Genomic DNA, 11427 nt, shown 5'->3' with positions numbered 1-11427 from the left:
TACAAAACAACAATCAAATTCATAGTAGTTTTGTAGTTTCATAGTTGTGAATTTAAACATAAAATTATTTATATTTAAAAATTGGTAAAAAACCTTTTACGATAAATTTTATTGGCTATTAGCGTATAGCAATATATTTATTTTCTAATAGCGTATAGCATTAATCCTTAGAATTCATAATTTTTTTTTATTTTCTTTTAAAAAAAAAAAATCTTTTAATCTTATAAAAAATTTTCCCAAAGACGGCGCCAGATATTAAACTATTTGATTTTACAAGAGTTATTTATCTATAAAAATGATTTATTGTTTTAATAAATCATTAATGGTAATTAAATTCAATTATTTATTATTATTAAAATGTTTATGTTTATACGTCAATAACGGCTACTGCCTTTTGATTTTAGAAACGAAAAAGTAAAATTATGTTGAAAACTGGACTAAGAAAATTTTTTCGGTACGTTTTCTTTAAATTTGGGTAACTGCGTATCTTCTACCGTTGATAAGAAGATATGATACATGATACTTTAAAAACATGCAAATTTCTTGAGACCAATGATATTCTTAAGAAACAGAAACCTCTTGGTTCCAAGGATATTTTAGAGAATTTTTTAATACAATTGAGCTTCATAAACCGAAATACAATAGTATAATTCGTAGCATCACCCTTTACGAAGGGTAAGCATTTAATTGCATGCTTCATTGAGGTCAGTATTAAATTCAGAGACGTAGGATAAAGCTCTTTCAAATAAACCAGTTCAATTTTAATTCTCAATCATTTAAGGCCAAAACTCAAGAATGTTTTAGTCAGAATATCACTATTATAGTTACAAAATCCTAAATTCAATTGTTCCAGTAAATGACATTAAAATATGTACAACAAGATTGAAATTATTTCATACAATTATCTTTCAATTTAAGTGTTCTAAAAAATTTTATCTAATTGAAAAATAAAAAAGAATACAATCATATCTTTCAAACAAAAACCACAAAATATTCCAAATCCCACGTTTAGAGAAATGATTCCCATAATGATATGATTGAACCTTTAAAAATAACACAAGAAATACAAAATAGAACTTACAGGTTTGGGGTCAGGCGTAGTATTTTCCCTGTTGTCGTTCCTGGATATTTTGTTCCTGTACGAAAATTTTCCTTAAGAGAAACTTTTCTTTCAAAGCACCTGGAATATTTCCGATAAAACAACAAACTTAAAATTGATGAATAGTCACTGAGAACGACAATTAAATAAATAATTGGATAAAAATACAAATAATTATGAGTTATTTGTTATCTTATGCACATCCATTTGAAAAAGAAGATGCTCAACTTAAAATATCAAGGATCAAAACAAGCGTTTAAAAATAGTTTATGTAAAAGTGATTCATAGTAATAATTATTTTCTACTTTTTAGTACAATTAAAAGACTGTCTTTTTAAAAGTGTTTTAATTTAAATTTTTAGTTATAAATAAAAAAGGTTTTCATTTTATTCTTTCATTTATTTGAACTGATCGCGGTGGTAACAATATTTCAGAAGAAAAAAGTGCCTATCTACGAAAGTTTTTACAGAGGAACAAGTCCATTAGGCACAATTTTGACCGTCAAATACTACGTCTGATTCTAAACCTGTAAGAAACATATAAAATAAAACATAACTTTAGTTATCTATCTTTAAAGTCTAAGCTATTGAATATAAAAATGTTGACACGTAAATGTAAAAATGAATTTTGACATATTATTTGAAGACTGCATTCAGTTAACATGATTTTGAAGACACAAATTGAAACATCGTTTGCGGCATGTTTAACAACATTACATATACGATATACCTATATCTAGAGATATTTTACTTATAATATTTTACAAATAGTTTAAAAAATATCTAAGGTTGAATAATTATTACTTTTAAAATTGTCTTATCTTAAAAATTGATTGTAGACTCCGATAATGCTGGGAGATTTGTATAAAAACGTGCAAACTCTCTGCCATTTATTTTGAAGATTGCTTTTTTAAAGACTATCTTTTAACATATATAACAGGCAAAAAAATCGTGAAAACATTAAAATCGGAAATCTCTAATAACATACATCCGAAAAATTGATACACGATTAAAACATCATTTGTTTATGACTGAGCTTACCCGTATCAATTCTGAAAAAGACAAAACAAATGGCTATATAAATTCTTTCTGATTGGCCAAAAGTTTTTTTCGTAGCTTTTATTGCTCTAGAAAGAGCACAAAGATTCTAATTATTGAATAAGAACCTAAATTTTACATCTTTTAAATATGGTCATTTCGTATACAGGTTTTAAATTTTCTGGAATTTTAAATTCACTCCAAGATAAACAGACTACCTAGAGATAAAAACTAGGTAGTGTGTTTATCTTGGACCTCATAATTTGTGAGCTTCAAGATTTTATACCATTCACGTTTAGATAACCTAAGTGAAAAAAATTTCCTATCCTTAATAATATTTTAAATTAATAAACTTTTTTCACGACGCTTCCACCAATAAATTTTTAATTAAATACCCTCTGTTATTCCTTATCCAGTTTTGTGATTTAATTTGATTCGTTAATGGATTTCAACTCGATTATTTCTAATATATTTTTTTTTAAGTATAAAATGATAGAAAGTCGTTTATAAATCGACGGTTTTTTTAATTTAGTGAATTATTGATTAAAATTATTAGCACAATTTCACTTTCGATTTATTCATAATTTTTTGTACATTGATGTAGCCAACATTCACAAATGGAGTCAAAAACTGAACACAACAGTGCACGACAAGATCGAACATCGGTATCGTACAGTCATAGTCATCGAACAAAACAAACGGATGGAATTATTATTATGTATTTTTTTTTTACAATAATGTGAAGTCAAAATAATAGCTTTACATTATTGGCTATTGGTTTTATTACTAGTATTGATATACGTAACTTTAAAATGGCTTCGTCTACTTTGAAATGAGTTTTGAGTAAAGTACGCGTTTATACAGAAATGAAGATCATGAAGGAATTAAAAATATACGACTTAAAACTAGTAATGAAAAATTGTGTGTATATTTTAATTTTTTACATTTTTAAACCTATGAATACATACACACATGAAAATATATATATTTAACGATAAGAGAAAAGTACTATCATTTATTATTTTACAAAAAAAAAAATTGAGGAACAAATCTGTTTACAAAACTTACATTTTGATAATAAATTTTCAAATACGAATTCTAAATTTTTAGAATGCTCTTAAACTCTATGAATTAAAAGTAGAACTATGTAATATAATCATAAAAATAGTTATTTATTGTTACAAATTTGTAATTAGATTTTTGCTTAACATTTTTTGTGAAATAACAATTGATTATACTTTTCTCTTCGAAAATTTTCTTCATACGGATATTTTCAAGTATTTCCGTTCTGGGATTTTACAAGATTTTACAACTTATTTCATTATATTAAATGATAGTTTATTTGTAAAATAAATAAATATATACAAAACTTAACTTTTATTACTTATTTTAAAATTAAAGATCGTAAAAAAAAAATTATATAGAGAGAGGTAATTTTCACGGCTCTTCCACCATAATTCTGCCAAAAACATTTAATTAGAATATTTAATATTGAGTAATATTAATTTCTAATATTTAATATTGAGTTTTATTTTGAATAATTGTTTTAATATTATCTGATATTTTTACAGAATTGTATAAGCATGTCAACTTTCTTTCATTTTGTGCCGGAATTATAATTTTTAAAATTTCTCTGAAAATGATTTTTTGACTAGTTAGCCGTTTTTGGTACTTTTTCAGAAGACAAATTCGTCTTTTCTTCGTCATGAAGGAATTCAATGATGTTTTTATAAGTAGTGTTCCTGTAAATAATATAATGTGCTCTATATAACCTGGACTTTGCAATGGATTTGAAGTTTTCAATTACGTTTACTTTTAAAATCAGTAACTTATGAAAATAATGGTTGATAAAATTTACTGAATAATTAAATAATATTATGAAATTTTCTTATTAAAATTTATGCAATGAAAATTAACAAAAACAATTTTTAAAACACCGATGTAACATTATATAAATTTAAAATCTAAAATAATGCATTTACATGTATGTTTCAACCACATCATTAGGTCACGAAACTCCTTAAGCATTTTACATACTCTATGATTGGTATAAGAAGAATCTCTTAAAAAATTATATTTTAAAATTATTCATATTTTCTGTAATGTACAATATGGAATTGTATGCGTATTATAAAAATATTTTATAAGAAATATTTAAGCTATTATAAAATAACGTCGTTCATCGCTTATGTTTAGGTACAAGTAATGTTTTCTCAATAGTTTGAGCTCAATATATTTATTCAGTCGGTCTAAGAGTCTGTGAATCTGTTTTATAATATTTTTTATATTCATGATGTTCAAAAATCTTCTCTTTGCACTAAAATTTTGAAGATAAAATTATAATAGTACTTATTGCAGAAATATTTACAAAACTTTGTAAAATTTATAATTATTGTTGCGTCGGATGTTGAAAATTGTTTTAAATTACCATAATAAAAGTCAAAATTTTTCAATAGGGTTAGCACTTCCATTTCTAGAGAGCAAAAACACTCCCGATTAAATCAATTATCAAATTATATAATCGAAATCGCTCCAACCGTTTGAGACTAACGCTCACACACTTATGAAAAGGTTGAAAACTGATTCAATCTTATGCCATCTGAGTATTAATTGAATAATTTGAATAATTTTACAGCGGCAGACTATCTTTTAAATAAGTTAAAGAAATTATTGAAGATATGTAGCCTAGAAAATTAATTTTACTAAGCTTGCGAAGAGCTTACTATAAATCAGATTTTGTTTAACATTTCAAACCTCAGCGTGAACTATCACCAAAATTAAAACTACTTTTATGCCAATCGAACACTAAGTTTAACTTATTTTAGAGACTTATTATTTATTCTTTACAATCCAAATTTTACAAACAGCTTTGTTACCATTTGAGATTTGTAATTTTTTTTAAAACAGATTTAATAAAATTCCTCGCAGTAACTGATTCTGGTCTGATCTTTTTGAGATCTACATTTTGGCATACATAAGCCCCCAAATTTTCTTCGTATGAGAAGAGTATGAGAAACGAAATTCGCAGTATATATAAGTGCTTTTAGAGTTAATCTTATAAAAAAATAAACTTTACTACGTGGCGTAAAATCACTTTTTTCTTACTGATTATTGATTATTTTTTCAGGTCGCTTTCATCAAAATTCGATTTCATATCCATTTCTTGCGAACAAAAAACAAAGCTGTTGTTCATTTTTTTCTCTTTCATAACAGTAAATGCACAAATTTACTCCTAAATTACAAACATGATTCGAAACGAAAAACAGGTGAATATTTTTAAGAAAAATATTTAGGTGGACGAAAATACTTTTGTATATGTACAGTTCATAATCATTTGAAAACTCGTTATTTTTTTTCGTGCTTAGTAGGACCATGTAGTAAAGATATAGTAATAGATATCTAGTAAGGATAACATCCAACTAAAACTGTCACGTTAAGGCGTGTTTTAGGTGCAGGATGAAATTCTTGCTGAAAATCGCTCATCACTCCGTTGTAGTAGACAAATGCCAATATGAAAACGTCATTCTTTCTGATGTCATTGAAACTTTTTATCGATTTTCGGGTCAAAAAGAATTCTTTGTACCACGCTCTATCGAACTAGAATGCAATGAATATAAAATATAAACTATTTAGTGTTTTCAAAAAAAAAAATATTATGTACATAGTCAATCACTATACATATTTCTGTTACTACAGCGCGTCCATATACATTTGTAACACAAGTCTTAAAGTCATCAATCATTTTTTTTTCATCTTGTGCTATGTGTATTGTTATAATATGTATGTGCTATGCGTCTCCTCTCTATGTGAAAAAAATCATTTTACTATAATAAAGAAATTGATGTTTCTTTATAAAAAGGGTGTCCCAAAAGGAGCTTCTCTTCTTCGGGAGATGATTCGGAGCTATAAAAGTAAGAAAACATATTGTATAGACATAAATCCGAAAGTCCATCGTTTCCAAGTTACAGCTAAATATACGTTTAAATAATCAAGTTTAAGACGTTTCGATACCAAACTTAAAGTATTATCAAAAAACTGAAATATTGTGTGTCGATAAATGAGTATTTATTTTATGAGTGTCGACAAATGAGTCCATAAATGAGATCAATAAAGATTTCAATAGTCAAGTCGATTCTCTGCACGGGCTTACGATAAAAAATATAAAAAAACTATTAAAAATATTCAAGTTCAAGTTTAAAGCTTTAAAATCACATCAAAATCAATAACTGTGCATAAAAATGAAAAACTTTTTTTGGTAAAAACACTGACTGTGATAGATAATTTCTCTTCAATAGTTCAGACAATCAATATGAATTTTTCAAAAACAAGACGTATAAAAGGTTGATTAATTGATAAATAAAATTTCAAAATTTTTGATTATTACATTTTTTCGTTATCGAAATATCTTAAGAAAACTAAAACTTATGGCGAAGCTTATGAAACCAAAGAAACGATTCCTGCCCTTCTTGTTAAAAAGATAAACAAAAAATGTGTTTTGTAAATGTAAACATACGATGTATAAGCATTATGTACAATTACATATCTGTTTACACCAAAAATTTACGTATATTGCAGCGTGACCGCTTCAACTTGACTATCAGGGACATTATACCTTAAATACAAAATTAAATACAAAAATTTCAATTTAATAATGTTTATTTAATTTTCCATTTTCTAATACGGTTTTTTCCCATTACTCGATATTTAAAATTATTGAGCACCTAATTTTTAAAGTAAACGTGAATAGATACTTAAATCCAATTATATAATATGATTAAAATTTCTACTTTCTGAAATAATAAGATTAACAAAACTTTTAAAAAAATCAAGCAGGCTACAAATTAAAATGATTTACTAAAACATAAGAATAACTATTTATAAATCGGACTGGCTGATTTTTTTCTCAACCTACGTTTATATTAAGTTTTCCCGTCCCGAATTACCATCATTTCATTTCAAAGGAAATAGGTGAATTTTGAACCACCTGTATACGTACTAAGTACACACATAATATTCATATTCATAGCATCATCGATCGTATGAACAACATTGGGTTGAATATTATTATTAACTGGTTAACGATCATACTAACTCACTTTTTAAAATAAACTGTGTTATCGATTGTATGTAAGTTTAAACCGATTTCAAAAAGACGAAGGTTCTAAAATCGATGTTCATTTTTAAAATTATTTATTCTTGCATATATGTGAATTAATTTCTGGAAGTTTTCTTTTCGATGTGAGAATTTATGGAATTTTTCCACATAAATTCGGTTTGATTAATTAGTTTTTCTTATGATCTAACCCACACAATTTAAATGAAAGTGTTGTTAAGCAAAATGTTTTTGCTTGAAAAGGTTTTAAAGGATTTCTATATCCACTAAATAAGAAATCGACGGTGATAAAATATATGTAGATAATGAAACGAAAAGTTAAATAAATTTTAAAGAAGCAAATTAGAAGTTCGATCAATCTGTGAAATCATCCAACAAATTTTGTAAAAACGTATATAATCAACATGCCAAAAGCTTTGGCATCGTTTTGCATAAAGACTTAAAAATATTTTTCTTAATTTTGGTGATAATTGAAATAGTTTTTACTCAAAATATTCTTAGGTATAACTTTTTAGAAGAATATTAAACTAATAAAAGATTTCTCAGCATGAGAATACTTCGTGAAATCTCTTTGCTACATTAATTCGACGTTGTAACATATTCGAAGATGCAAATGATAAAATATCAAAAATGGTGTAGGCGCCGGAAAGTAATGTTAACACATATTGAATAAATGTGAAATTATTATAATTTTCGTCAGATTGAGTAAACATGGGTTGGAATGGTTTTCGGCCCTTTTCTGGAAGTCAAATTTACAGATTTACTAGTTAGTTTACAATCTAACGTAAATTACAATATTTGGTTGACATATACCTAAAATTCAATTGTCCCGCGCTTTAAAAGTCGATGACGTATCTAAAGTTGGAAATATAAAATTTTCGGTAGTGTTTAAAATTCGTAGAAAAGGAAATGTGAAACTTAAAACGAGGTTTCTGATCGAGATTTAATTTACTGTACAAAGTCTATCAATTTTTTAATGTGAATTCAGAATTCTAGACATGATTAATGTTGTGAAATTCGAAATAAAGTGGAGGCAAAAAGAGTTCGAGAAATTATTTTAGATATGTTAATGAATAGACAATGAACTAGATATTCAAGAATATTCGTTTTCTTTGTCGATAATCAAATCTATTCTTTGTATTTCCAAATTTGTTTACGGAGCCATAAATTCATACTCTTGCGATGCAAAATATAAGTTTTCAAAAAGTTACTTAGCGTATATCATTTGAGCGATAAATAATTTGTCCAAATTCGTATATTAATCAAAGTTATTTACTTCGGGAAAAATAAATTTCAATTCTAACATCGCAGAAATTGCAAAAACCGTCGGTTTTCGTTTTGTTTGGATCTAATTTAATGAAAGACCCGTTAATGTAAAAAAATATAAAGTTTAAACTTTCTGCCAACGATGAGAAATATATAATTAGTTGTTTGTCATGATTTTGGCTACCAATATTAGGAGTCTAATTTGGTGGTGTGTTTCCTTACCTTCAAAATTGAAAAAACAAGATTAAATTATTTACCAAAATACAAATCACAGTTCGGTAAAAACTTTCGAAAGATCATAAACTAATTTTGCTTAAATTTTACAATTGAATGTAGCTCGCTTGTCTACCATTGGAAGAAAAACAGAAAATACGTGTTTTACATTTTAAGAATAAAGCATAAAGTTTATAAATTTCGATTTTTTGCCCCAATATCCAAGATCAGTTTTTTGTACTTTATAAATACGTATTTCGACTACCAAGTAGTCATCATCAGTATGAATTAGCTAATCGTAATTACTCTTATGTTACTTGTTGCTATTTTGGTGGCGAACTGCAGTCGAAATACGTATTTATAAAATACAAAAAACTGATCTAGAAAATTAGGGCAAAAAATCGAAATTTATTTCGAAATATCCTAAAGTTCTCATTTATTATCGTTGATAATATTTATACATAAAGTTTATTTTAACTTCTCAAGCTTTACACAAGTTAAAAACCTAATTTTTTATAGTTTTAGAACTAACAAAATTTTCTAAAAAACTTCCGACGCACATTCTATTAATATAATACCAGAGAATTATTTAAATTAAAGTGACTATTTTTTGATTAAATATTAATGGTAATATAACCTTAATACTCCGGGATTGCAAAAACGTGTTTATCCACTACACGAGCTCTAACCAATTTGGCAAATTTTGTATGAACAACAAATCTGTTAACGTAGGTACATTACATTACTTATTTTAGCCATGCGGTAAATACTTTTTTAGCAATTTTTATTTTTGGTTACTCATTTTAATGAAAATACAGTCATAAGAAATCATTTATTTTATGTCACTTGTGTCTATTTGAAAGATATCCATATTATTTTGACAATTACCTACATTAAATCGGAATAGTAAATTTAAATATTGTATGAAAAAAAGACAAGTTTTTCACAGTTTTATAATTGTTCAATTTTACTTTTTTTTAATAATAAATTTTATTAATTTATTCATAAATGCCATTAGACGCTCCATAAGTGGTATCCATAATGAGAATAAATTTTTTGGATCATAACAGAATTAAAAAGGAATTAAAAATACAAATAAATTTATCGATTCTATAAGAAAAGACATTAAAATAACTCAGAACAAACAACTTTATAAAAATATTAAAAAATAAAAAAAAAATTATTTTGTTTATGAAAAATATCAAGAAAAACTTTTCAAAATGGTATCAAAAATGTATTTTGTAAAATAAAAGTATAATAAATATACACCTACAAACTTGATATCCATCTAAAATGGCGGGAAAATATTGGGATCTTTATTTTTACTTAGTTAAACATTTGAATTCAGTCCAGAAAACTCTGTTATTGATTTTCATTTTGTAAAATAAATAAAAATTAGCAGAAAAACCATATAACACAAAAAATTTAACCGAAATTAAATTCAAGATCAATACCTCTTTGAAAATACAAAAAAAACAGTAAAACAAAAATATTTTTAAAAAAAATATCACAAAAAGTCTTGTGCAATCAAAAGCAAAAAAATCACACACACTACTTCAAAAAAATGCAGTAAGACTTAAAATAAACATTTATTTCAAATCAATCACTCGAATTTCAGGCAAAAAATTTAATTAAATATTTCCATAAAATATCCAGATATTAATTCCTTTTAAATATCATAAATTATTAATTAAGATTCTTTTGTTTTATACCGCACCAAAGGTCCACAATAGTGTGTGATATGATTTGTCAATAATATAAAAATTAAAAAAAAAAAAAATGTAAAAAAATATTTAAAAAAAAATTAAATTATTTAACAAAAAAAATTTTCTTTGCTAATGTTTTTGTTTAAAAGAAACGAACGAACGAGTTTAGTTTTCTGTCTGATGATTCAAATTGTTGTTCAGAGGCGGCATTGATGTAAGAAGAGCTTACTTGTATGTATACGATATACTGAATACATACATGTACATGTATACGTAACTACGCTCGCATAAATGCTGTGCTAGTGGTAGGGGTAAATAATGCTGAACATACAAGCATAATCCAACTGTAATGGCATACATATAGGCGCATAAAACAAGCGCAGTACGATTATCTGATGTTAGCCCCACCTACGGAAGGCGTAACTGTACTAGAAGTGATCATTCATTTGAAAACCCCACTCCATCGTGAACGATTTGTGATTGACAGTTGGCGTATAGCTACGGTACGCGCAAGACCTGTTGTGGTGTAAATCGGTCGAGTGAATCCGATTTCTACTGTATAGCTCCTAAATAAACTAAAACTATACACAATCTAGTAATTTTGTGTAACCAATATTTTCTGTGTGTGGTGTACGTATATTGTTTTGTTCGTTCGGCTGCCTAGCTGCTGGCGCACTGGCTCGCATATCGCGTTCGGTATACACGGATCGGGATAAAGGGAAGAAATAAACGTCGCGGGCGCAGTTGCAAAACTGTATAACAAACAGTAGTAATAACCCCCTTTATGATATACGAACGGGATAAAAAAAAACAACAACACAATTTGGGGGTTTTCGCGACCGACGCTGCTGCTCCTCACAAATATATCGCTAGCTTTGTTGCTCTTCAAGTTTTCTCTTACTTTCAACATTGAGTGTATGTGTGCGTCTCTCTATGCTGCAGTGTATGTGTTTATATGGTGTATAACGAACAACACGACGGACGGCGGTGAATA

The sequence above is a fragment of the Chrysoperla carnea genome, chromosome 2 (assembly GCF_905475395.1).
Source record: "Chrysoperla carnea chromosome 2, inChrCarn1.1, whole genome shotgun sequence".
Classification (NCBI taxonomy): Eukaryota; Metazoa; Arthropoda; class Insecta; order Neuroptera; family Chrysopidae; genus Chrysoperla; species Chrysoperla carnea.
Note: the sequence above shows the minus strand (reverse complement) of the source record.